This window comes from Dipodomys ordii, unplaced genomic scaffold (assembly GCF_000151885.1).
Source record: "Dipodomys ordii isolate 6190 unplaced genomic scaffold, Dord_2.0 Scaffold287, whole genome shotgun sequence".
NCBI lineage: Eukaryota > Metazoa > Chordata > Mammalia > Rodentia > Heteromyidae > Dipodomys > Dipodomys ordii.
This window is the reverse complement of record NW_012267503.1, coordinates 88,640-103,400: the sequence shown is the minus strand read 5'-3', so window position 1 is coordinate 103,400 and position 14,761 is coordinate 88,640. Positions and strand designations below refer to the sequence as shown.

The window sequence follows — 14,761 nt, the reverse complement described above, 5'->3', positions numbered from 1 at the left end:
GGTGACGCTGACTGGTGACTCTGACCGGTGACGCCGGTGACGCTGACCGGTGACACTGACCGGTGACGCTGACTGGTGACTCTGACCGGTGACGCTGACTGGTGACGCTGACCGGTGACACTGACCGGTGACGCGGCCGGTGACACTGACCGGTGACGCTGACCGGTGACGCTGACCGGTGACACTGACCGGTGACACTGGTGACGCTGACCGGTGACGCGGCCGGTGATGCTGACCGGTGACGCTGACCGGTGACACCGGTGACACTGACTGGTGACACTGACCGGTGACACTGACCGGTGACGCTGACCGGTGACGCTGACCAGTGACGCTGACCGGTGACACTGACCAGTGACACTGACCGGTGACACCGGTGACACTGACTGGTGACACTGACCGGTGACACTGACCGGTGTCACTGACCAGTGATGCTGACCGGTGACGCTGACTGGTGACGCTGACCAGTGACGTGGCCGGTGATGCTGACTGGTGACGCTGACCGGTGACACCGGTGACGCTGACCGGTGACACGGCTTTTCCTCGCACAGGTACCAGAGCATCACGTGGTAACGGACACCTCACGGGTGTTTAGGGAGTTCACAGGTAACAGCTTGGGCGTGGTGAGTGTGAGCAGTATGGAGGTCAGCACGGCCGCCCTGTCTGGGTTGTAGGTGAGTGTGTGCAGTATGGAGGTCAGCGCGTCCTGTCTGGGTTGTAGGTGAGTGTGAGCAGTATGGAGGTCAGCGCGTCCTGTCTGGGTTGTAGGTGAGTGTGTGCAGTATGGAGGTCAGCGTGGCCATCCTGTCTGGGTTGTAGGTGAGTATGTGCAGTATGGAGGTCAGCACGGCCGCCCTGTCTGGGTTGTAGGTGAGTGTGTGCAGTATGGAGGTCAGCGCGGCCATCCTGTCTGGGTTGTAGGTGAGTGTGTGCAGTATGGAGGTCAGCGCGGCCGTCCTGTCTGGGTTGTAGGTGAGTGTGTGCAGTATGGAGGTCAGTGCGGCCGCCCTGTCTGGGTTGTAGGCGCTGGGAGGACAGCAAATTGAGGTGTTTGTGTGGATTTATATGGTTGCAAACTCAGCTGGCTGTTCGTTTGTTTTTTTAATCAGTTGTGGGGCTTGAACTCAGGGCCTGCACACTGTCCCTGAGCTCTGTTGCTCAAGGCTAATTGCTCTACCACTTTGAGCCACAGCGCCACTTCTGGGGTTTGACTGGGTCATTAGAGATAAGAGTCTCACGGGAACTTTTCTGCCCAGACTGGCTTTGAACCGTGATCCTCAGATCTCAGTCTCCTGAGTAGCTAGGATGACGGGCATGAGCTACAGGCACCTGGCTTGTCTTTTATTTTCTTTTTGTTGGGCATTAGCTCTGTTCCTGAGCCTTGCCCAGCACTGGTAATTTAGGACACACAAAAGGGAGGACCTTAGCAAAGCTTATCCAACAGTAGACAACTCATGGCAAAGTAGCATCCTGGCGTGTGATAGCTCCTGTCCAGATAGTTAAGGTCAATGGAATCCAAGAGATAAAATCCTCAGAGATTTTTCCCCCAAAGCTGTTTAGACTCAGCCTTAGTGCCTTGCTGAGCCCCACATCCACCACATTGGAGCCAGTCTCGGCTTCCATCTGGTCCCTAACTGGGAAGGCCTAACTTCCCCTCATGCTCTGTCTTGTTTCCATGTGGAGGAAAAAGAACCAACACTAGGAGAAGGGACCAGAGAGACAGCAGCATGGCAACCCTGCCTTCTGAGTACAATTGTATTTTATTCTTTCTCTTTTTATTAATGGGCACTGTTTGTATAAAGGGCTTTCATTGTGACATTTGTGTAATGCACATAATGTACCTTAATCAAATTTCCTCTGTTATTCTTTTTATCCTTGTTGCTGTTTTAAGATCACTTTCATTCTTCTTTTTTCTTTTCTTTTTTGTGTCAGTTATAGGGCTTGAACTCTGGGCCTGGGCGCTGTCCTTCAGCTCTTCAGCTCAAGGCTAGTGCTCTACCACTTGAGCCACAGCGCCACTTCCGGCCTTTTCTGCTTATGGGGTGCTGAGGAATCGAACTCAGGGCCTCATGCATGCAGAGCATGCACTCTACCACTGAGCCACCTTCTCAGCCCCTGTTTGCGTTCTTTTGTGCTAGTAATGGGGCTTGAACTCAGGGGTGAGCACTTTATCTGAATTTGTTCTTTAATCCAAGGGTGGTGCTCTACTGCTTGAGTTGCAGCTCCATTTCTGGCTTTTTGCTGATTCATTGGAGATAGAAATCTCACAGACTTCCCTGGCAGAGCTAGCTTTGCACCACAATCCTTCGATCTTAGCCACCTGAGTAGCTAGGATTACAGGTGTGAGCCACCAGTCTGGCCCATCTCTCTGCTTTTAACTTAACTCAAATTGAGCAATAATGAAAGTCATCCAGCCTAGAGCAGAGAAGGGCCCTCTGTTATCACAGCTCCCTGCTTCCCATTCGACTTAGAGTTTCCATTGCAGCTGTCTAATCTCCGAGGTGGGAAAAACAAACCCAGAAGGAGAGCTGTGGGAGTGTGTGCCATCTTTCAGGCTTGCTTACTCATGTTGTGCTATTCCACATGAACGTCAAATTACATGCATTTCATATTCAAAGTGTCTATATTGTGGAAAGAAAGACTAAAAAGATATTTCTGGTTGTGAGAAGCTAGTGGAGATTAGCATGGGTGGACCAGAAGAACTGATGGGCAGAGGAGGTGGTGTTAATTCTCAATCCCACACCATGTTCCTCAAGATCCTGGTACTCCAAGCCCTTCTTGAATATTCTGCCATGACTATAATTTGATTCATAGAGCTTTGAATGATCTGAGATTCTCCAAGTCATAGGATAAAGCAAGAAAACAAGATGAAAAAGAAATGGAAAAGATAACATGCTTGGTTAGTATGTAGTTATTACCTACTTAGTGTTAGTCATTGTTTTGCGAACAAGAAGCACAAACACCAATGAACCAGCTTGTGTTTATGTGAGGGAGAGGGATGGTGGAAAGATAAGAAAATAAAAGGCCTTTTAGAGTGTCATGCAGAATCAAAGGGCAACTCTGGGAAGGATGGGCACACCAAATCAGCTGAGAATCTGAATAATAAGAGAGCCAACAATAACTGAGATCCCCCAAGAAAAAAATCTAAGCAATATAAATACAAACAACAAATACAGATGCCCAATATAAGGTTATACAATTGAACAAATAGAAGAAAGACTATCTTGATCAGAGTGTTTGAGGAGCAGGGGCTACTAGACCCTTTACATTTATAAGCTTGAACAACTTCTCAGAAGGACAAAAGGAAGAGCTAGGTTGAAAAATAAGGCAAGGATTTCTCTGACAACTTGAAAAAATAATATAAAATTAATACCTGAAATGGAACAGTACCATCTCACAAGGCTACCCTGGATATTGACTTTCCAAATCCAACCTTTAAGACATTTTGTTGTGGCTTGCATAGGAACATAACAGGAAAAAAAAAGCTGGGTAGCTTGCCTCACTAAGCTTCTCCCAAACATATCCATTAAGAGAAGGTACAACTTGGTCTAAGTAACAAAAACCCAATTATTTACAAGTGGTGTGGTGTATCCATGTTTGAAAAAAGAGCCAGGTGTCCCCTTGAGTTCCAGACAGGAACCTAGCTTTACCCACTTGTTTAACCACAGTCTTCTTTCTTTGTGTTAGAACATGGGCTGCACCCTGGTAGACCCAGTTGACTCTGGATGTTGACTCTGATGTGCCTTCTAACAGATCTTTTCTATGTGTGATGCTCTTTCTTCTCATCCTTTCTTTCAAGAACTCTAAGAGAAGCTGAGAGAAAACACAGTAATGACTTTTATTATGAACTCTGTGACTATGTCTAATATGGCTGAAATTACAAATATTATTCTTGTCAAAGGATGGACTTTGAAACATCCAGTGATGAGAGGTCTTCCATAAATCCACAAGTAAACAGACTTTATATCCACAAGGCTCCTTGTTGTTTAAAACAAATATGTACAAAAGTTAAATGAATTCCTTTAAAAAAACAACAACAACCAGGCTGGGAATGTGGCTTAGTGGCAGAGTGCTTGCCTAGCATGCATGAGGCCCTGGGTTCAATTCTTCAGTACCACATAAACAAAAAAAATTATATAGTTACTCAGAGGCTGAGATCTGAGGATTGTGATTTAAAACTAGCTATGGCAGGAAAGTCTGTGAGACTCTTATCTCCAATGAACCACCAGAAAACTGGAAGTGGCACTGTGGCTCAAGTGGTAGAGTGCTTGCCTTGAGCTGAAGAGCTGAGGGACAGCACCTAGGCCCAGAGTTCAAACCCCATAACTGACAAAAACAAAAAAAACCCACAAAACAATATATATATAATATATATATATATATATTATATATATAGCAAAGTTAGTGTCTGAAGAACACTATGTTTCTTTTGAACACAGTACTTATTAACAAAGCATACATGAAAATGTGAATCATATACAGATTTTTATTTACATCATTCCATTTATCCTTTACTAATTTAAATCAAAGATATGATGAAACACAAAATATTTTTAAAGGATTAAGGCTGAGACCTCATTTTATCACCCAAAGAGAAATACCTCTACCAAGCTTGATAGAAGACTTCTAAGTTGCTCAGGAAAGTTTGATGGGGTGTTTTCACATTTACCCAGAGATGCAGTAGTCTAGAAACTTCAGAAACTCATCAAATATATGCTCTCTGCTCTTCAACAGCTTATAGAGGTGAAAAAATAAAGCCAGGCTTCTGGCCTGCAGCTTGTCTGATGTCCTTTATACTTCTTTCCTATAGAGTCTCACAATATTTACCAGTCACAAAAGGAATATGAGAAATTGCCCTTTTAGAATTGTTTTCAAAGCCGACTTTGTACTATACCCTCATGATGGGCAGAGAAGGAGAAATGTAAAAAGAGAAAAAGTGGCCCATCATATACTGAGTACCTTGTAATACTAAGTTTTCCCATTTTGCTTATTAATTACTATGGCAATCTAAAAGGATAGGTAGGATGGAAAAAATAATAATTTTCTCTCTACCCTGTAAAATTCTTAGCTGAGACACAAAAACCCATACAAGAGAAAAATAAAGAAGATTCATACACATTTCATGTGTATGTGGAGGAAACTGGAGAAATTAGTAAATCTATGGCATAGATCCTGAAGAAGTTTAACTTTAGCCTTCAATACTGTCATTTAAGAAAGGAAGGAGGGAGGGAGGAAGACAGAGAAGAGAGAGGGAGGGAGGAAGAAGGAAGGGAGAAGAGGGAGGAAGGAGGGAGGGAGGAAGGAATAAAAAGGGGAAGGAAGGAAGAAAGGAAGGAAGTAAAGAAGGGAAGGTGGGAGGGAGGAAGGAAGAAGGGAGGGAGGGAGCAGGGAGGAAGAACATGCCCTTTCTGAAGTACAACTCATTAGCTTTGCTCAAATGTTTAATAAACCAGTCGATTTAATTTTAAAAATGCAATCATGTTCTGTGGTCTGTGAACCTATGGCTGTGCATTGTACCATCACAACTGATTCTAAATCTGTTTTCCTCAGAGCAACTAGTGTTTTATTCCCACTTTGTCCTGTCAGCGCCCTTGCTCACACAGCATCCCTTAGCCAGGAGGAGACACTTCGGTGTAGTTGCTTGGTTGCTGTTCTGAATGACTTCAGGTTGGTGTCTTAAGAGGCACACACTTGATTAGAAAGAACCCATTTGGGAGTCAAGTAGTTACAGGCTGAAGAAGGTCTTGATCAGATATAGACAACTTTAACTCTCATTCATGGAATTAATCTTTTTTGGGGGATGGGGAAGAATCATACTATACTGATAACTTAGAAAAAGCAACCTGGGCAGAGAGAAGACGAAATACAAGGTGCATTCTAGTATATTCAAGCAAAAGAAAGACCACAGCTAGGACAGAAGGTATGGGGGCACATATGTAGACACATCTAGGGAGGTAGAAGAAAGAATTCCTTGAAGACCATGAATGCTTGGAACTTGAATTTTACTCTGATGGGACCTATGAGAGAATTTTGATGAACGAAGTGGAATGATGGAACCTCTACTTCAAAGGGCTGGCTATAGAGGCTGGCTTGATCCTACGCAGGCAGAGACAGAAGCGGAAGGACCATTTCAGACACAATTGCATTAATCTAGGCAAGTGGTAATGGTAGCTTCCATCTACGTGCTAGCCACGCCAATGAGAAGTGTCCATATTTGTTCATATTTGTAAGGAAAAGCCAACAGGTATCACTTGATGATACTGTTAGAGATGTCTCTGAATATCGTGGTGCCCATTTAGACATAAGGACACCAGCTCCAAAGGAACTCGGCAAGGCAAAATTTACTCCTTTGTTATGATTTGTTTGTTTGCATCTTTTAAGGATTATCTTTAAGTAGTTGTACCAAGGAGGTGCCATTTTACAAGGCAGTTTATGAGTACAATGCGGCTTATCAGGGTCAACCCTTTCTACCCCCCTTCAACCCACCTCTTCTTATCTTTGTGGTATATATAATGAATTCTGGACTGCATCCTCACCCCTTTCATCTGTCTCTCTTGGCCCTGCCCCCAGATCCCCTTTCATGTACCCATTTCTTGGTGTTGATTTCGTTGGGCTTCCTAGAGCTCTCCATAGAGTCTGTTATACATCAGTTAAGTTGTTTGTTTCCACTTGGCATACCTCCCAGTGGCATGCACATTCTGTCTGCCACCAATGAGGGGTACCAGGCAACCTTGTGTTTCTCTGGGCCTGGCTTACTTCACCTAATATAATTGTTTTTAAGTCTTTCCATTTTCTTATGAATGATACAATATCATAGATGAGTAAAATTCCATTGTACGTATATACCACCTATTCCTGATCCATTCGTGCATTGAAGGGCATCTGGGCTGATTTATATCTTGGTATGGTGAACAGTGCTGCAGTGAACATGGTTGTGCTGATGGATTTACTGTAACCTTATTTGTGCTCTATTGGATAAATGTCCAGGAATGGAATTGCTGGGCTATCGGGTAATTCTAGTTTAGCTTTCTGAGGAACCTTCATAGAGAACAAGCTTACATTCCCACCAACAGTGTATTAAACTTCTGCAGAAGGTTGTGCTAGTAACAAAAAACCAATTATGCAAGTGCACTGTGCAGGAAGTCTACTCAGATTTTATCCCTAATTAAGTACTGCCCCTCATTCTGATGGTCAGAATTTAGGTTCACAGTCTTGCTCAACTGGCTAATTTGAAGAGGGTCAAAAAGTTGAGTTTGCCAGGTGCTGGTGACCCACACTTATAATCCTAGCTATTCAGGAGGCTGAGCTGTGAAGACTATGTTTCAAATCCAGCCTGGTGAACCACCAGAAAACCAGAAGTAGTGTTGTGGCTCAAAGTGGAAGAGTGCTAGGCTTGAGCAAGAGAAGCTCAGGGACTGTGCCCAGGCCCTGAGTTCAAGCCCTATGGCTGACAAAAAAAAAGAGAGAGAGAGTTTGACAGTCAGAAATGTCCAATTCTCATTGGGCTATAGAAACCTATCAGGAAACTGCATTTTGTTCATCTGTAATTTCCCTAACACTGAGCATCTTCATCCTGCTAATGAGGACGTCTCTGTCATAACATAATCATCTTCACACATTCTGACACAGTAGTTCAAAAGTGTCAGAAAGGAAGTGATCATGCGTCTGGCTGAACTCAATTGGATTGCTTCAATGGCTTATTAAATGGAGGAAAAGAATTAAACAACAACGTAAGCCTTTCTGTAGTGCTTGGATTTCAAAGGGCTGCAGACACAAGGCCTGGCCCATGTGGGCTTGTCCCTGGGAAGTGAGTGGGGGCCGGGCGGGGCCCTGGAAGCTGGACTTAATGATGCCTTCCAACAACAGATACAGCTGTTGGAATCTCACAGCTGTTAGGGTGTTGAAGCCTTCCCTTTCTCTCCCTTCCCCTTCCCTTCTCTCTCTGTTCTGTTCCCTCCACTTTGCTACCCTTACCTTTGGTTACAACGATGTAAAAATACACAGTCTATTTCTTTTTGGACAATGTCACCCCTTCGCTCACTGTCTCTCAGTCTTTCCTTCCTGTCCCCACCCACAAGTTGTGGAGATAATGTTCCACATAGTGTCTAATGAGGACCACTGCTGCATTTGTTCACCCTTTGTCCCTCCATTTCTGTGCCCCCTTAACCTCCCCAAAACAGATAAATGAACAAACAAGACAAAAAGAAAAGAAGGGGCTGGGAAGGTGGCTCAGTGGTAGAGTACTTGCCTTGCATGAATGAGGCTCTGGGTTCGATTCCTCAGCACCACATAAGCAGAAAAAGCCAGAAGTGGTGCTGTGACTTAAATGGTAGAGCACTAGCCTTGAGCTGAAGAGTTGAGGGACAGTGCCCAGGCCCAGAGTTCAGACCCAATGACTGACCAAAACAAAACAAGACAAACAAAAAAAAACCCTCTTATTTCCATTTCCTGGAGTTCATTTAGATGAATATTATTTTGTATGGTCATTGTACCTTTGTGTTCTTCTCCTAACAATATCCTCTTTTGGTCTCACTGTGTGCTCATGCCTGAAATCCTAGCTACTCAGGAGGGTGAGATCTGAGAACTGCAATTCAAAGCCAGCTGGGGCAGAAAAGTCTGTGAGACCCTTTTCTCCAATTAACTGCCAAACTCTGGAAGTAGAGGTGTGGTCCAAGTGGTAGAAGAGCTAGCCTTGATCACAAAAGCTCAGGGACAGGACCTAGGCCCAGAGTTTAAGCCCCAAACTAAAAGGAACTGGGGAAAAAATTATGAAGAAAGAAAGAGGAGGAAGAAACAGAACCACCAGCAATATCTTAACCCATGTAGCAATCAGAGCTGAAGTATATTTTCAAGGAAAAAAAAAGACCTTAATCCTGCCATAAATGGTCATTACAGGTAGGTAGCCAAGCCTAGGACTCCAATACAGAGTGCCCCTGTGTCTCAGGACCAAGCACCATAGATGCTGGTTACCACCACAGAAATGCAATGTATTTTCACACCGTTCTGATCTCTGCAAGTTTAAGATCAGGGTGCCAGCAGGATTGATTATATTTATTTACATTGTGTGTGTGTGTGTGTGTGTGTGTGTGTGTGTGTGTGTGTGTGTGTGTATCCATAGCTTGAACTCAGGGCCTCAAACTCTGTTAGTTTCTTCCACTGGCACTCTACCTCTTCAGCTACTGCTTCACTTCTAGATTCTGGCTGGTTCATGAGAGATAAAAGTCTCATGGACTTTTCTGCCTGAGCTGGCTTGGACCCATGATCCTCCTGTCTCAGCCTCCTGAGTAGTGGGGTTGACAGGTGTGACTCACTGATGGTTGTTTTTGTTGCTTTTCCATCTTCTTTTCTTGGCTTAGAGATGCCCCCTCTCTTCCAGTAGGTAATTTTGCCTGGTGTTCCTTTCAGATATGCCCACACTGGTTCTATGACCTCATTTTTAACTCAATTTCTTCTTTGTTTTGGTCAGTTGTGGGGCTTGAACTCAGGGTCTGGGCACTGTCCCTGAGTTCTTTTGCTCAAAGCTAGTGTTCTACCACTTTGAGTCACAGCACCACTTCTGTTTTTTGAGTGGTTCATTGGAGATAAGAGCCTCACAGGGACTTTCCTCCCTGGGTTGGCTTCTAACTGTGATTCTCAGATCTCAGCCTCCTGAGTAGGTAGGATGACAGGAGTGAACCACCAGGGCCTGGCTTTAATTTCCTCTAAAAGACCTGGATCCTTGGGTCTGAAGGTTGCAGTTTCAACTTAATGAATTTGAGGTGGGGTGTAGGGGACACAAATCAATCTTGAACACTAAGGCTATGACTTTCAGGAAAGCTGGGAGTCACCTAATCACGGCAGCCCTCCATATTTAGAATGCTGGCTCCACTGGGCTTGTGTTCTGGGATGTTGGGGGTATTTTCTGGAGCATTCTGCTTGGGGACTGCAAAGCTGGAGGATGGGGTATTCCCCATTGCTACCTGTTCCCAACTCAGCCCCAACCGTTGCTGAGGGATCATTAAGATGGGCTGTGGGTCATGGATGGTGGATTAGCCCATAGACGTGGTGGCCGGAAAGGTGCAGCCTTTTGAGATGGTGCCTGCTAGCTGGACTTCCTGAGCTTTTAGTCAGGTGGTCTCTGTCGGATCTGTTGGACGTCCTATTATTCTGGAAACAGAATTCCCTAGCAATGGAGGTCGAGAGTGGGAGGGGAAGAGAATGGGATCACTGATTTTAGGGATTCTGTGGCCTAACCTCAGCTTTTTCCAAGAGCACTCTGAAGTCACACTTGTCTCCAAATGCCTCCCTTCCTCTGGCTCACCAGGCTGCACTTAATGCACAGACAGATATCTCCCAGCTCCTCTCCCTGAGGCCAGGGTGCTGGGTGGTCCTTCTTGTGTGGGTCCCGGGCAGGGGTAGGAATCCTACATCCCTTTTCTCCTCCTTCCTGCCAGACAGATCCTGCCTCCCACAGAGAAGCCCCAGCCCATCAGGAGATAAAAATCAAGACTCAGAAGGGCCTCAGTTTCCGTGAAGTTGTTCCAAACCTCAGGCCTACCATGCAGCTGACAGACTCTGCAAGCACACCCTGGCTTTTGAATTTTTTTTGGGGGGGGTGGCCTCCCAGGAGAAGGGATTCTGCCCTCCTGAAAGATCAATATCACTGGGTGAGCAAAGAGTCATGCCTTTCCCACTCAGGATTTCTTCACTTTGAATTGCCAAGAGCAGCTGCAGTCAACGCTTATGTAACTATTCAGCAGAGCGCCCCTCCTTTCTCTGGAGGAGAATGGGGAGCCATTGGGTGTTTGCTGAGTAATGAGTCATAGGGTTAGAGCCACAGGAACAGTGGATTTCTCCCCTGAATTACTTCATCCAGAGTATCTAGTAAAGATGGATAAGCTAGCTGTGAGTCAGACTAAAGGGGGACCAGGCCTACCAGAGAGAGGAAAGAAGCCCCCCACCCCAATCAAGTCTCCCACAAAACTGCAGGGGGGACTTTGGAGGGCACGTGAAGGACAGTCATTGTTTAGTTTGGTCGGTGGCTGACTTGTGTGGCATTTTCCTGGCTTCAGTGATGGCAGCACAGGACCTGGGAGTGTTTGGTATGGAAGGTTCAGAGTGAACAGAACTTTTCCCTCAAACTTCACTGCAGCCCTAAAAATAAAGCAAGTCTGAGGGGACAGGAGGTTGGGCATATTCCTGTCAGCTGAGAAATCCAAAGGTTTGGATTTAGCCAAGAGACAGAGGAAGGAAGGGAGGGACAGGAGGGAGGGGAGGGAGGATGGGGGAAGGGGAGGGAGGGAAAGCCAGGGAGAGCGAGACACAAGAGAGACAGAGGGAAAAAGAGACAGAGGGAGAGACACAGAAAATGAGAGAAAGGAGAGATAGAGAGAGAGACACAGGCAGAGAGAAAGAGACATACAAAAAAGAGGAAGAGACACAAAATGAGAGGCAGAGGGAGAGAGTCACACAGAAAATGAGAGAAGGATAAACATAGAGGAAGAGAGAGCCAGAGAGCCAGAGGGATAGAGACAGAGGGACAGAAAGAGAAAGAGAGAGAGACAGAATAAGATAAGAGGGGAGAGACAGAGACAAGAGGGAGAATTTATGAAGTAATTATTATTTTTTGTGGGCTGGTACTGGGACTTGAACTCAGGGCTTCTTGGTTAGTGTTTTTATGCAGAGCTAGCACTCTACCACTTGAGCCACAGCTCCACTTCCTGCTTTTTGGTAGTTAATTGGAGATCAGAGTCTCACAGACTTTCCTGTCTGGGCTGGCTTTGAACCGTGATCCTCATTTCACAGCCTCCTGGTGGAGGAAACTATTTGTTAGGCTTCTATAACAAGGGTTCCTCTGGCTCAGGTTCTAGTGGCTGATTTTCTGTTGAACTCAGTTGCTGGTCCTGGGACCAGGCAGGTGACACACCTCAGAGTGCTGGAGGAAGAGCCAGGGTGGCCGGGCCACCGGCACGCCCAGTACCATGCTGCCATCCTGGTCGCCTCACACAGTGCTCATGTTTAGGGAGCATTTGTTATGCACTGGGCATTCCCTAAGGGACTTGATGCATTAGCTCAGGCTTTACCCACTCAAAAACACTGTAAACCCAAAGCTATCCTGTCCATCTTTTTTGTGTTGTTGTTGGTGGTTGTGGGGCTTGAACTCGGGGTCTGGGTGCCGTCCCTCAGCTCTTCAGCTCCAGGCAAGCACCACATGAGCCATAGCACTACCTCCGGTTTTCTGATGGCTTATTGGAGATAAGAGTCTCAAACACTTTCCTTCCCTGGGCTGGCTTTGAACTGTGATCCTCAGATCTCAGCCTCTTGGGTTTCTAGGATGACAGGCGTGAGCCACTAGTGCCCGGCTATCATGTCCATCTTAAGGGTGAAAACTATACAACATGCAGGGATTTTCTTTTCTTTTTTCCTTTTCTTTTGTCTTCTTTTCTTTTGTGCCTGTCTTCGGGCTTGAAGTTAGGGCCTGGATGCTGTTCCTAAGCTTTCTTGGTCAAGGATAGTACTCTACCATTTAAACCATAGCTCTACTCCTAGCTTTTTTGCTATCTCATTAGAGTCTTGGATTTGTCTGCCAGGCAGGCTTTGAGTCAAGATCCTCACATCTTAGCTCTTGAGTAGCTGACATTATAGCCATGTGCCACTGACCTTGTCCAACCATGCCTTTTTACAAGTTGACCACTAATAATTCTGCAGGCAAATTTCCAGATGAGGGTGCTGGTGGCTCACACCTGTCATCCTAGCTACTCAGGAGGGTGAGGTCTGAGGATCAAGGTTCAAAGCCAGCCCCTGGAGGAAAGTTCTCCAATGAACTACCAAGAAAGCCAGAAGTGGAGCTATAGCTCAAGTGGTAGAGCACTAGCCTTGAGCAATAAAGCTTAGGGACAGCGCCAAGGCTCTGAGTTCAAGCCACAGGACTGGCATGCACAGAAAAAATACAGGTGAAGGGGGAAGGGATGCTCCTCTCTCTCCTCCCTCCCTACCCCTGACCCTGGAGCCATCTCAGGGGATTAGCCATTAGACTCCTTCAAGAAGGGCGGAGCTGATGGCTTGGCCAAGTTTCTTTGCTTGAAACAACGTGAATTTGTCCAGTTTTGTGGCTTTTTTATGTGGAACAACATTAACTCATCCAAACGTGTGGTTTATTTGAAAACGCAATTCCGGTAAGTCGTTCACGCCATTTGGCAGTGTGGTGATTGGTTGTGAGTTAGTAAGTAACCACTGAGCACACAAGAAAACAAAGTGATGGAAAACCTACCCCAGACAGACAGATTTGGTGTCATTTCTGTGCCCAGGCAGCCTTCCAGAGCTCTCTGAAGACGGGTCTGTCTATACGCGTGGAACCACCGCCTGTCACTTCCTCACTGGAAGTCCATTCTCTCCTAGCTGGGGCCCACAGATATTTCTGAGCAGAAGCTTTCTCTTCTTTCCTTTTTTGGTCTAAGACTGGGACTCAAACTCGATGTCTGACTCTTTCACTCATTGGTGAAAGAGTCTAAGCAGAGGCTTTAGCCAGCATGTAATTCTTTCTGTAGAAACAGATTTTGGGGTTGTGTGTAGATGGGGGGCAGGGCAAGTATCAGAAACTGACATGACTGATCAAGAGAAAAGGGACATTTAGGCAGACCGGGGCTGACCCTGCAGTCACACTTCACAGATGTCTTTTGTTTCGTGCACTTGCTATTGTTAGGGTCCAGTTGATGCCCCGATGACAGTGGCTTGAGTCAGGGCATAGTGCATAATGTCCCTCTTCCCTCGCTCTCTCCTGTCCCCCACAAGCTGCAGGAACTCTGCACATCGTGTCCAGTGAAGACCACGGCTGCGTTTGTTCACCCCTGGCCCTTCCACCGCTGTGCCCTTCCCACAGACAGATAAGCAAACAGAAAAAAGGAAAATCAAAACGGCCACGATGAAAAAAAAGCACACGCTCTTGCTTCCATTTCCTGGGGTTCATTCTGATAAATAGTACTTACTATGCTCAGATGCAGGTGGTAGCCTTGCGCCTCTGTGTTCCTCTCCTCGCGGTGCGTGAATGCCTGGAATCCTGTACAGTACCATGATCATGTCCCAGGACATGACATATTTGTCATTATGGAGTGACAAAACCTACAGTTTCTAGAGTCTCACTGCAAAACATCAAAGGGGTTTAAGAGTGGTCCCTGGTGTACTAGGACTAGTGTCCATGAATACGGCCATGCACGGGAAGAGCAGGGGAAGGTAGACTTCCAGGAGAAGGCAGATCTGGTGACCCCTTGATGGTGAGGCCCAGCCTCTGGAGCCTTTGAGGAAATCAGTTTCTGTAGGTGCCCACAGCGAGGCTGAGTCTCCCCCTGACCTCCCAGAAGGCAGGAAGACGAGCACAACCAGGCAGACTCACTCCTGACTGGCACAACAGGCAAGGAGGAGAGCGCTGAGGCCCCGGGCCCTTCCAGCTGCCAGTTCTGCTCAGAGGCAGAGAGCAGGGGCGGCAGATGGAAAGTGAGCGGCCCCTGCTGCTGGGGGTGACTCATCTGGGCAAGCAGCCCACGTGCACCTCCGGAAGCCGACTTCACATCCATCCGCCAGCGTGGTGAGGAATAGCGGTGCCCTGCCCCCACACCCTTGCGTGACCCTGTCCCCACACCCCTGCGTGGCCCTGTCCCCACACCCCTGCGTGATCCTGTCCCCACACCCCTGCGTGGCCCTGTCCCCACACCCCTGCGTGGCCCTGCCCCCACACCCCTGCGTGGCCCTGTCCCCATACCCCTGCGTGACCCTGCCCCCACACCCCTGC

General features: G+C 46.7%; 1 pseudogene; it reads right to left on the bottom strand.

Annotated features, from left to right (window-relative positions):
* Positions 1 to 740: 740 nt before the first annotated feature.
* The window catches only part of LOC106001328, a 41,861-nt pseudogene continuing 27,840 nt past the window's right edge, over positions 741 to 14,761 (bottom strand).